This window comes from Megascapheus bottae, chromosome 20 (assembly GCF_031878675.1).
Source record: "Megascapheus bottae isolate mThoBot1 chromosome 20, mThoBot2.hap1, whole genome shotgun sequence".
Classification (NCBI taxonomy): Eukaryota; Metazoa; Chordata; class Mammalia; order Rodentia; family Geomyidae; genus Megascapheus; species Megascapheus bottae.
In genome coordinates, this window is record NC_143528.1 from 11,603,670 (window position 1) to 11,616,027 (window position 12,358).

Here is a 12,358-nt window from a genome sequence, read left to right on the forward strand (position 1 = left end):
AAAGATTCATCAACCCATGTGCTTAATTCCATCCAGAAACCTTTGAATCTTTCATACCAGTACTTGTCAAACAGTCGCTGAGTTCTGTGCTCCCACCACAGTCTCCCCTCTGATCTGAGGTTCTCTGTTTTGTGCCTAGACAGTGTAAGACCTCCTTCAGTCTTTACCTCTGAGACCACAGAGATCTGAAGAGCAAATTAGATCTGTAACTCCCAGAGACTGCATCTTACCTCTACATGGAGTTTAACAAAGCTGAACTCCCAGAACCAGAGATTAGAATCACGATTGACAGAGGCATTGGTAACAATGTCGGCCCAAAGATACAAAATTTCAGTTACAGAAGAAGAGAAATGTTTGGCCACAGAGTTTACATTGTGGTTGACTCCAGTAAATAACCATGTATTCTTGTTGGGTACTATGCTCACAACTGTAATCCTAGCTACTTAGAGGGATGAGCTCTGAAGGATCTTAGTTTGAAGACAGGCTGTGAGATACTTATCCCCAATTAACCAGTAAAAATCCAGGAATGGACATGTGGCTCAAGTGGTAGAGCTTTGGCACCGAGTGGAAAGAATCAAGCAAGAGCATGAGGCCCTGAGTTCAAGCCCATTATCAGTAGAAACACACAAGAAAAATGTATTCTTGAAAACTATTGAGAGTAGTTATTAAGGATACTTACCACGTATAAAAAATCATAAATATGTGAGATGATACGTTAATAGCCTTAATTAGCTCAGTTCAGCTATTCTACAGTGTATATATAATTCAAAACATCACAAATATATACAAATTTTGCTTATACAGTGTAATAATCATTTTTAAAGGTTCCTTGTGTTCACTATTATCTACAGGATGAGAGTTCAGCTTGCACACAGGGTCTTCATCAATGTGGCTCGAGACCTCATTTGTGGTTGCATAGCTCCCAAACATAGCAGATTCCTTCTCTGCACTTGCTTCCTTCTTTCATGGACATTTCTACTTGGCCACTACTACTCTTTCTTTTTTCTTTTTTTTTTTTTTGCCAGTCTTGGGTTTGAGCTCAGGGTCTGAGCAATGTCCTTGGACTTTCTCAAGGCTAGAGCTCTACCACTTGAGCCTCAGCACCACTTCTGGCTTTTTTTTTTCTATATATGTGGTACCTAGGAATTGAACCCGGGTCTTCGTGCATGCTAGGCAAGCACTCTACCACTAGGCCAAACTCCCGGCCCTACTCTTTCTTCCTTACTAGCTCTTGTGCTACCTCCCTGGGCATCTCCAAAGTTCATCTCTTCATCTTCATGCTCCCCCAGAAATGAGTATACCATTTATTAGAACACGTGTCCCTTAGAAATGTCATTGCTTACACTGATCTTTCCTCAGCTGGCTCAGGGCAGGTATGTCTCCAGCCGTGCTTCAGTGGTATCTGTCCTAGATGACAAGGGTTATTAGATGACCATGAAATATAGTAAGTATCAGTATTTTTTTTACCACCATTGATGAAAGTATTTATCAAAGGAGTGATTTATACTCCCAGTCTTCGTTTCTCTTCTTGGATCCTCTCTAAGCTGCTCCTTACCTGAAACCCATCCCCTTGCCATTAGGGGTACCAGTGAACACCACACGGTTAGATGTGACAGAATTTTAGGCATGTGTCACCACAGCCAGCTTATTTGTACAGACAGAGGGGTCATGCTAACTTTTTGACATTGAACCTTAATCCTTCCTATCTCCATCTACTGAGTAGCTGGGATTATAAACATATGCCACCATGTCCCACTCAGGCCCAAGCATCTTAAGTCAGCATGGAGTTCTTTTTCTATCTCCTACCTAATCCTTCATCAAGTCATGTTATTCCATTTTCTGTGTACATGAGAAATCTGATCATTTATTTTTACTCTGGCCTGTTTTACCTAGACGATTTCCATAGTTTCTTCACTGATTTTCCCCCTTTCATCAATGTTTCCTGAGAAATGATTCTCAAAACAACAACCCAGATGAATCCTAGGAGACTAGGACCAGGTCATATGATGCCTCTGTAGAAACTCTCCAATGGCTCCCATCTCAGGATGGATTGACTACAACCCTTCCTTCCCACAACTAGCTCTAGACTTGCTGGCTTTCCTGCTGTTTCTTTTCTTCCTTTGGTTTTGTGTCAGCACTGGGACTTGAACATAAGGCCTGGACTCTCTTCTTTAGCTTTTACACTCATGGCTGGGGTTTAATTACTTGTGTCACAGCTCCCAGTCCATTGTTTTGGTGGCTAATTGAAGATAAGTGTTTTACGAACCTTTCTGCTAAGTCTGAATTTGAACTTCAAGCCTTAGATCTTAGCCTTCTGGGTAGCTAGGATTATGGGTGTGAGACACCAAACTCCTAGCTCCTTGCTGTTTCTTACAGGCACAAGATAGCTGGCCTACATGTTGCACACACTGCTCTCTCAGCTTGCCATGCCTCCCAAATGATGTGTAGTTCACACCTCTGCCACCTTCAAAGCTTTTCCAGTATGGTTTTTCCAAGCTGCCTGTTAGACAATGCATAATTTAAACTACTTCGGTATCCTCAGTAATACTAGGTATGTACTACGTATGTACTTCTAGTGCTAGAGGTAGTCATCCAATATACAGTGTGTGTGTGTGTGTGTGTGTGTGTGTGTGTGTGTGTGTGCCACTGTCACTGGACCTTGAATTCAGAGTCTAGATACTGTCCCTTAGCTTTTTCACTGAAGGCTGATGCCTCACCACTGGAGCTACATTTTCCATTTCACTTTGGGAATATTGATTGGAAATAAAAGTCTCATGGTTTTTCCTGACCAGGCTTCCTTTGAACTTCAATCCCTACATCTCAGCGTCCTGAATAGCTAGGATTATAGGCATGAGCCACCAGGGTGCAGTGATCATGAACTTTTATAAGTTAAAAACAAAACAAAAGGAAAACCACATTTTTAAAAACATTCTTCACGGTCTGCTGCAGCGGCCCCGGCGGCGGCGAAGGCCCGTGGCCACCAAACACGTGGAGAAGGACCGGATCTCCGACTGGGGCGATCTGCCTAATGGCACCCGCGTGCCCATGGAGGTGGTCCTGCTGAAGAAGGTGAGCTCGGGCTTCCCCGGCGTCATCCGGCTCCTCGTCCTGATCCTGGAGAGACCCGGAGCCTGTGCAAGATCTCTTCGAGTTCATCACCGAGCGGGGGGACCCTGCACAAAGAGCTGGCCCGCAGCTTCTTCTGGCAGGTGCTGGAGGCCGTGCGTGCGACACTGCCACGACTGCGGGGTGCTCCACCGGGACATCAAGGACGAGAACATCCTCATCGACCTCAAGCTCAAGCGCATCGACTTCGGATCGGGGGCGCTGCTCGAGCACACGGTCTACCTGGACTTCGATGGGACCCGCGTGTCTAGTCCTCGGGAGTGGATCCGCTGCCATCGCTACCACGGCAGGTAGCCAGCAGTCTGGTCCTTGGGGATCCTGCTTTATGGCATGGTGTGTGGCCATATTCCCATTGAGCATGATGAGGAGATGGTCAGGGGACACGTGTTCTTCAGGCAGACGGTCTCTTCAGAGTGTCGGCATCCCATTAGACGGTGCTTGGCCCTGAGACCATCAGATCGGCCATCCTTCGAAGAAATTCAGAACCATCCATGGATGCAAGATGTCCTCCTGCCCCAGGAAACCGCTGAGATTCATCTCCACAGCCTCTCTCTCGGGACCAGCAAATAGCAGCCTTTCTGGCAGGTCTTTCCTTCCCGGTCAGATGCTCCAAGGAGGGGAAGCTTCTGTCCAGCTTCCCAATGACCAGGGACACTTCCGACCAAGCAGGACAGTGCTTGACACAGGAACAACATTTACAACCCATTCCAGACCCCAGGCCCCTGGAGGCTGCCTCCCAGGAGTGGAGACGAGGCTCCAGGTGTCCTAGGCCTCAACTCCTCCAGTAGACGTTCTCTCCTCATGGGTGCCCAGCTCTGCTGGGCTTTTGCAAGATCCCGGGTCGGGGGTGGGGGTGGGGTCTGTCCCCTTCATCACGAGCTCTGCCGCCCTGGGTCGGGTAGGGGAAACCGGACTGGGTGGGATAAAACTTATCACCATTTCAAGTCCCTGTCACCTCTTCTGAGTGCCTTCGTGTAGGGACTCCGGCTGTGCTGGGAGAAATACTTGAACTTGCCTTTTTACCTGCTGCTTCTCCAAAAATCTGCCTGGGTTTGGTTCCCTCTTCCCTGGGCCCTTCACCATCCCTTCACCTCCGTCCCCACCCCCCAACCTCTCCCCTAATGAAAGGTGCCATGGAAGAGGGTAGAGGGCCAATTGCTGAGCCACCTGCCCTTTTTCTGCCTCCTTTAGTAAAACTCCCCGGTGAACTGATCTTTCTTCCTTTTTGGTTTTTACTTAACTGTTTCCAAGCCAAGACCTCACACACACCAAATGCAGAAACAATGCAACGCAACAGACCAGCTGTAAATGTGTGTATAGTTGGCATGCTAGTATACAAAAGGATTATAGTTGATCTAATTTTTTTAATTTTGCCTTTATTTTACCCGTCTTTTTTTTTTTTTTTGAAAAGATGTTCATTCTAACCTGGAGGTCAATGTTAATGTATGTATGTATTTATTTATTTGCTTCCCTTCTTGCTCCATATTTTCCACGGCTCCTGCCTTAGGTGTTTTTGTTGTTGGTTTTTTTCTTCTTTCTTTCCTCCTCTGACTTTGGGACCTTTGGGGGAGGGCTGCAATGCTTGCTCTGTTTGTGGGGGTCACGGGACTCAGGCGGGACAGCTGCTACAGCTCCTTGGCTTCTTCCTGGGGTCTCTTACCTACTTGCCCAAGTGGGTATGGGCTCTGTGGGCTCAGGGGGCAGGGCATTGGTGACTTGTGTATACAGGATAAATATATGAAAAGCAGTTCTGGATGGTGTGCCTCCCAGATCTTCTCTGGGGCTGTGTTTTGAGCAGCATGTAGCCTGCTGGTTTATCTGAGTGAAATACTGTACAGGGGAATTCAAGAGATCTTATTTTTTTTTATACTTGGCGTTTTTTGAATAAAAACCTTTTGTCTTAAAAAAAATAAAAATAAAAACATTCTTCACACTTGACAAATTCCAAGTGGAAATGTTGATCAGTTTTAGAATCTAGTTCTATGTTTGACTCATTCCAAACCAAGGCTAAATGTCTGTGAGAGGTCGTTTACTCTAATTTTTGCCTTTATAACAAGTTATATTCTGTCTTCAAACCTAGAAGAATTCCCACTCTACTCTAGAATCCTCAGCACTGATATAGGTTTAAACTATTTAACTGTTGGTTTTTGTTTACTCCATCTTTTTTTTTTTTTTTTTTTTTTAATACCAGTCTTGGGCTTGAGCTCAGGGCCTGAGCACTGTTCTTGGACTTTTTCAAGGTTAGAGCTCTACCACTTCCGGCTTTCTTCTATGTATGCGGTACCGAGGAATCGAACCAGGGTCTTTGTGCATGCTAGGCAAGCATTCTACCATTAGGCCAAACTCCTGGCCCCTCTTTACTCCATCTTTATTTGCTTGTATAAACCGTAAGAGAAAAAAAATCTCTATCTGACCTCATGTTTTAGAAGAGAGCATATCCTAAATATACTTTATTACAAGCATGAAAAATATTCTTTCTAAAAAAAGGAACAATCTATAGTGTGGTGCTTATGCCTCGGGCCAGGAAGTGGACCCGTTAGTGTGATTCTAGAATGGCTAGCAGCACATAAGCCCATATCAGTGTGACCACTTTGACCATCGCAGTTGAGCAGAAGGAGCTAATTTGGTCAGAGTTTTCTATAAAACATCAAGAAGGATTAAGCCTGCAGGTTTAAGACAGGATCTGCAGAGCTCGTGGCCTGTTAACAGAGTGGATAAAGATCAAGGGCAGTTGGCCAGCCAGCCACTATGGTATTATAAACTGCTTGCCTGGATGGGAATCTCCAGAGACTCTGTGTGTGTGTGTGTGTGTGTGTGTGTGTGTGTGCACGCACACATGCATATGTGTGTGCATGTGCTAGGTACCCAGGTGACAAACATCAAAGCCACAAAAAAAAGGAGCAGAAGTGGTGGCCAACAAAGGATGATATATTATGATATATTGCATCAGGTAAAAGAATATAAGAACAGAAATGGTGTAGAGAGGCTGGAATGTTGGAGTACTGCAGGAGATAGAGCTCTTGACAGATTCCCGGAGCATGAGTCATTGTAATTAATGCTATAGAGATCCCTGTTTTAAGCATTTCATGCTCAATTTGGCCTGAGGATTATGGGACTTATATCAACAGAACATATGATGATATCAGAAACTATAATGTAAATATTCTGCAATATTTAAGAAATATTTAATTCTGGCTATATACTAGTAAAAAAAAAAAAGCTAGTGTTAGCACAGAACCTAAATAGAACACAGATTAGAAAGAATTAAATGGATTGTATTTCTCAAAGTGTCAATCATATTATCAAACAGCAAATTCAGCAATTTCATTTCTGGATAGATATCCTCAAAGAATCCAAAACAAGGAATCAGTCAGGTACAGGCACACCTATGCACTTAAAAGCATTATTGACAAAAAACAAAAGCGAACTTGAATGCTCATACATATACCTATAATGAAATATTACTCAGCCATAAAAAAGAAACAGAATCCTGATACATGCTACAAGAATGGACCATGAAAACATTATGGAGAATAAAACAAGTCAGACACAAAAGGACATATGTTATGTTATTCCATTTATAAGGGAAGGCAGATTCAGGAAGAAATAAGAAATAGGCCGATGGGGTCAGAGTGGGAAAAATGAAGTAACTGTTCAATAAATACAAGATTCCTTTTGCCATGACAAAAAAAAATTCTGGAATTTGAAAGGTGCTTGCAATACTTTGGAAATGCATTACTACTATTAAATTATGCTTAAAATGGCAACTTTTATGATATAATATATAATATATATGACTTATATATAATTTGTAATAATCTGATATAAATAATACTTAACATATGTTATATATATTAAATTATACTTGGAATTTTTAAATTATCAGCTTTTAAGACCTTTAATGAGAATGTCCTCACTGACAGAAAAAGATGAAAAGACCAAGTTATAAAGTATAGATTATGTCACCTCTAGTGTGACAGCCAGATTATCCCTAAATCAGCCACATAGGTGATACTGTATGGTTTTAATTGGTCTCACATATGATTTGCCTAGCAACATAAGAAAAACTCATGTCTATTTAGTAAACTACCAGTCAACCATGCACATATATTCTTCATCTTTCTGATGGAGCAGGATTGTTGGTTTCAGGCACTTTTCTCTGGAAATACTCCTTGTTCACACCTCCACTTGGACTGTATAACTAACTTCTCCATGAGCAGAGAGCGCTGATATGGCTAAGAAGAAAACCAGACAAACTCTGAGTAACTATCAGGCAGCGTGGTCCTGCTTCTCATTTGCAGCCTATGTGTGTAAACCTCTTGCATATCTTAAAAATACCAGTCATTTGCATGTGACCCAACCAACCATGCAATGGGAACATCTGAGTTTAGGCTGAAGTCTTTCTGTTCCATGACTCCTGAAAAGCTTTGGTTCAGTAGACACAATGGCGGTACCATTTCCTCAAGGATGTTTTTCATACTGTGCTGGAGAAAACAGCCACTGTGTAAGAAACAGTAAGAAATGAATAATGTAAACAACAAGGCCTCATGCTTGTAATCCTAGTTACTCAGGAGTCTGAAACATGAAGACTGAAGTTCCATGACAGCCCCAGAAGACACATCCTCTAGACACTTTTCCAATAATCCAGCAAAAATGCTGATTGAAGGCATGGCTCAAATGGCAGAGCCAGCTGTGCTCAGAAGAGCTGAGTAAAGCTTAAGGTTCTCTGAGTTCAAGCCCCAATATTGCCAGGAAGAGGGGTGGGGGGAGAAGAAGGAAGAGAAAAATGGAGAAAGGAAAGGGATAAGGAAGGGAGGGAGGGAGGGAGGGAGAAAAGGAGGAAGGGAGGAAGGGAGGGAGGGAAGTACATAATGTAAAAGAAAAGGGTCTAGGAAAAAAGAAGAGAGAAGGAAAGCCGTTTTTGTTGGAATGGTCCCAGGCTTTTACTGAGACTGTGAAGTTCATGCTGGGGTGTGGACTGGGTTAATGAAATAATGAAGCAGACTGGGATGGTAGGAAGCAACAGAATGAATCCAAGAACTCTTCATGTTACCTTGACCAATGGGCTAACAGCTCGGCTAAGATGACTCATCTAAGCAGTATAGCCTGATGACATGAGGACACAGCTGTGCTTTCTATCTCAAGTACCTGGAATTTTGCCAACTGCACTTCCATAGAGATATTAATGTGTCAGTCAGACATGGTACCTTAATGATGTCTCTTAGCTTTAAAAACAAATAGGAAGAAAGGGAATAAGTGTGTGTGTGTGTGTGTGTGTGTGTGTGTGTGTGTGTGTGTATGTGTGTGTGTACATGTATGCTGATCCTATGGCTTGAATTCAGGACCTGGGTGCTGTCCCTTTTATTACACAAAACTTGTGCTCTACCACTTGAGCCACAGTTCCATTTTTGGCTTTTTGGTGGTTAGAGATAAGTCTCATAGACTTTTCTGCCAAGGATGGCTTTCAACTGCAGTCCTCAGATCTCAGCTTCCTGAGTAGCTTAGGACTACAGGCATGAGCTACCTTGACTATCTGGGAATGAGATTTATTGAGTAATGTTCCCAACAATTATTCAAGATATCAGGAATATTCCCAATGACAAGATATGGAATCTGATGGTCAGAATTGACCTGTAGTTCTTCAGTGGCTATACATGAGCTGTTATCAAAATCCACATTTATTTTTATTTTATTTTATTATTATTTTGCCAGTTCTGGGCCTTGAACTCAGAGCCCGAGCAATGTCCTTGGGCTTTTCTCAAGACTAGAGCTCTACCACTTGAGCCACAGCACCACTTCCATCTTTTTTTTCTATGTATGTGGTACAGAGGAATCGAACCAGATCTTTGTTCATGCTAGGCAAGCACTCTACCACTAGGCCAAACTCCCAGCCCAAATCCACATTGACTTTGGTGTACATCTTGTGTTCTTCCTTAAAGCCTAACCCAGGGAAGATACAGCTTAGATTCAAGGCAGTGGTATTCAGGTGGTCCTTGAACCTTAGTCCCCTTGAAGAAAACATGTATGCCATTACCTGATTATTTGATAGAGAGGTTCAATAGTTGTGCTACAAAGAGGCCATGCTCTTTTTGAGTCTAAGGATAAATATGGGGAAGTAAATTAGATGAAGAAATGAAGTTGGTTGGGTGCTAATTAGTTAACCTCTAATAACTAGGCTAAAAAAGTAGGAAGCAATTACATAGTACATAAGGGGACGCTAGGTGTTTCCCACAGTGGGTAAGTCCCTGCAGATTGCAATGCTAATTCCAACCCCAAAGGTCAAAAACCTACACTTTTTTTTCTGTAAAAGAACTTAACACCTTTAACTGCATTCTTATTGTAAACCAATTTTGGAAAGCCCAAATATTTGTAAAAGTTAAAACTTCGATTATAGAGAAGATTGTATCTACTATAGAGGGGGAAAAAAAACCCCGAGAACAACTTCCGAGGTACAAGATGGTCAAAGCAGTTGAGGGCCAGGGCTGTGTGAGCAGGTAAGACTGACACTGAACAAGAGTCCCTTGAGAATGACGGCCCACCAAGAAGTATGAAGCCCACCGAGAATGACAGCTGGGACCACCCTCCCCCCCACACCATTTTACACTTCTATAGTTTTGAGTTTGAATTCATGGGTTGGCTTTTGCTAAGCAAGCACTTTACCACTTGATCCACACTTTCATCCCTTTTTCTTTTTACTTATTTTACAGAGAAAGTCTCAAGTTTTGTCTTGTGCCAGGCTGGACCTCAGATCCTCCTATGTCTGCCTCTGCTGTAGCTGAAATTACAGGCAAACATCACCCTGAGGTGAGCTGCTCATGCTGTCAAAAAACTCTAATTGCAACAGAAATGAATTGCTGCATCTCATATGGGGTTGAAAGTCTTTTGCTTTGTTTTTTGCTACACTAGTTTATTAAAGGTTGATGTTTTTCCTTTAGAAACTGTTCTCAGCCTGTTCCTTGTGTTTACTCACAGGATACTTGTTAAGGCTTAGAGGTTTGTAAAAACAAAAACAAAAACAAAACAACTATGGGGTTTCTAGGGGGTTGCTGATTTACTGGTTCAAATCTACCCACTATCAAGCAAAACCTAAGTAAGACCCCTCTCCACACTTCCTAGAACCTGGTACAGCTCTGATGGGATTACAATGAGAACAAATTGACCCTTACATAAAACGCTCCCAGTGAAGCCAGGATGTAGGAGAGAAGAGCTAGAACACCTATATGGCAGTACCCCCCATCCCTGCTTACCAGGCAGCCCAGTGGAGCATGTCTAGGACCCAAAGCAGGATCAGTGTGGGAACATCACTGGATAATGCCAGCCAGGGCTGTGGGAGCACAGGGCGGCAGCAGGTCAGAGGTCGCCCCTGCTTCCTGTCATCTATCATCTCACTAGTGAAGTTTGCCTTGCCATTTCAGATCTTCCTTAAATAGACTTGATTGCAGATCTTGTTTTGATTAAAGAAGATTTAATAAAAATAAGTTAGTATGATTTTATGTGGATTTCTTGGTAGTACTTTTTTTTTTATGTGTGTGGGGGGGGTCATGGGGCTTGAACTTGGGCTGGGCATTGTCCCTGAGCTCTTCAGCTCAAGGCTACCACCCTACCCTTGAGCCTTAGCTCCACCTCCCATTTTCTAGAGGTTAACTGGAGATGAGTCTCAGGTTCTTTTGTGTCTGGGCTGGCTTTGAACTATGATCCCCAGATCTCAGCCTCCTGAATAGCTAGGATTACAGGCGTGAACCACCACGCCCAGCTGGTAGAACATTTTATATAAAAATTTCATGGGCTGGGAGTTTGGCCTTGTGGTAGAGTGCTTGCCTAGCATGCACGAAGACCCAGGTTCAATTCCTGGGTACCACATGCATAGCAAAAAGCCAGAAATGGTGCTGAGGCTCAAGTGGTAGAGTGCTAGCCTTGAGAAAGTCCAAGGACAGTGCTCAGGCCCTGAGCCCAAGCCCAGGGCTGGCAAAAAAAGAAAAAAAAAGAGTCTAAAAATTTCATATAAAACACTTTATATATTGGGCCGGGAGTTTGGCCTAGTGGTTAAAGTGCTTGCCTAGCATGCACAAAGCCCTGGGTTCGATTCCTCGGTACCACATACATAGAAAAAAAAAGCCAGAAGTGGTGTTGAGGCTCAAGTGGTAGAGCTCTAGCCTTGAGAAAGTCCAAGGACAATGTTCAGGCCCTAAGTTCAAGCCCAGGACTGGCAAAAAAAATAAATAAATAAAAAAAACCTTTATATAAAAAATTTTACAGATCAGGAAAATATTATCCTGACCACACTCTCAAATATTTAATTTGAAAAATATGTACAGGTTGGCAGAGGTGTTGCTCATGTGGTACAGTGCTAGCCTTGAGTTAAAAAACTGTGCACATATGCATATGCTCATGTGCGCGCGCGCGCAAACACACACACACACACACACTCACACACACTCACACAAACACACAAAGCGATGGAAAGCAGGTACACTATCAGATCCTTGGAGAAGTGACTTAGATGAGGTAGTTAATAAGGAATAATAACTGAGGAAGATGACACTGAAAGCCAGACAAGGCCTACACCTAGGTGTTCTCCCATTTAGGTTGCTTCCTATCCATGCCATACATTTTCTGCAGAGCTTTTGCATCATCTTGGCTGACTTGTAGTTTCAGTCAGTTGCTCTTCTATTTTTAGCAGGCAAACCCACTGGAGAAGAGAGCTGTTAACAAATGAAAGGGAAAGAATATAAGACAGGGCACAATGAACGTCAGAGGGAAAAATGACAGCAGAAACAAAACAAATGACTCCTAAAAATGACAAGGGCAGCATCTCAAGCATAATGTGTAAATGGATGAAGGGTTCTTTATTCTTGGTGGTTGTTGTCTTTAATTTTACTAATCTACCACCCTTTTGATCTCCTTTTCTTCTGGATTTCCCAGGCTTGGGATTTGTTTTCTTAGGACACTGATTACGCATCTCTATGTTATGGCATGTATCACCTACTATACCTGGGATAGACTGACTAGATAGTAAACTGTGAAGATACATTCAGTGATTCCACATATTGCTTTCCCATACAGAGCTAAGTATGTTTGTGCAATGAATGAAGAATAAGAAAAGATGGAAACCTAGATTAATTACAAAAGGCTAGTCCATTTTTATTTCCAGTTCTGGGCCTGAACACTGTCCTTGGGCTTTCTCAAGACTAGGTAGAGCTCTACCAACTGAGACACAGCACCACTCCCAGCT

The 12,358-nt window shown here is 42.9% G+C and overlaps 2 pseudogenes; both read left to right on the forward strand.

The window, feature by feature from the left end:
* Window positions 1-306: 306 nt before the first annotated feature.
* LOC150049171 (serine/threonine-protein kinase pim-1 pseudogene) lies at window positions 307-3,420 on the forward strand (annotated as a pseudogene).
* A 21-nt stretch (window positions 3,421-3,441) lies between these two features.
* Window positions 3,442-3,696, forward strand: LOC150049172 (serine/threonine-protein kinase pim-1 pseudogene; annotated as a pseudogene).
* The last annotated feature ends 8,662 nt before the right edge of the window (window positions 3,697-12,358 follow it).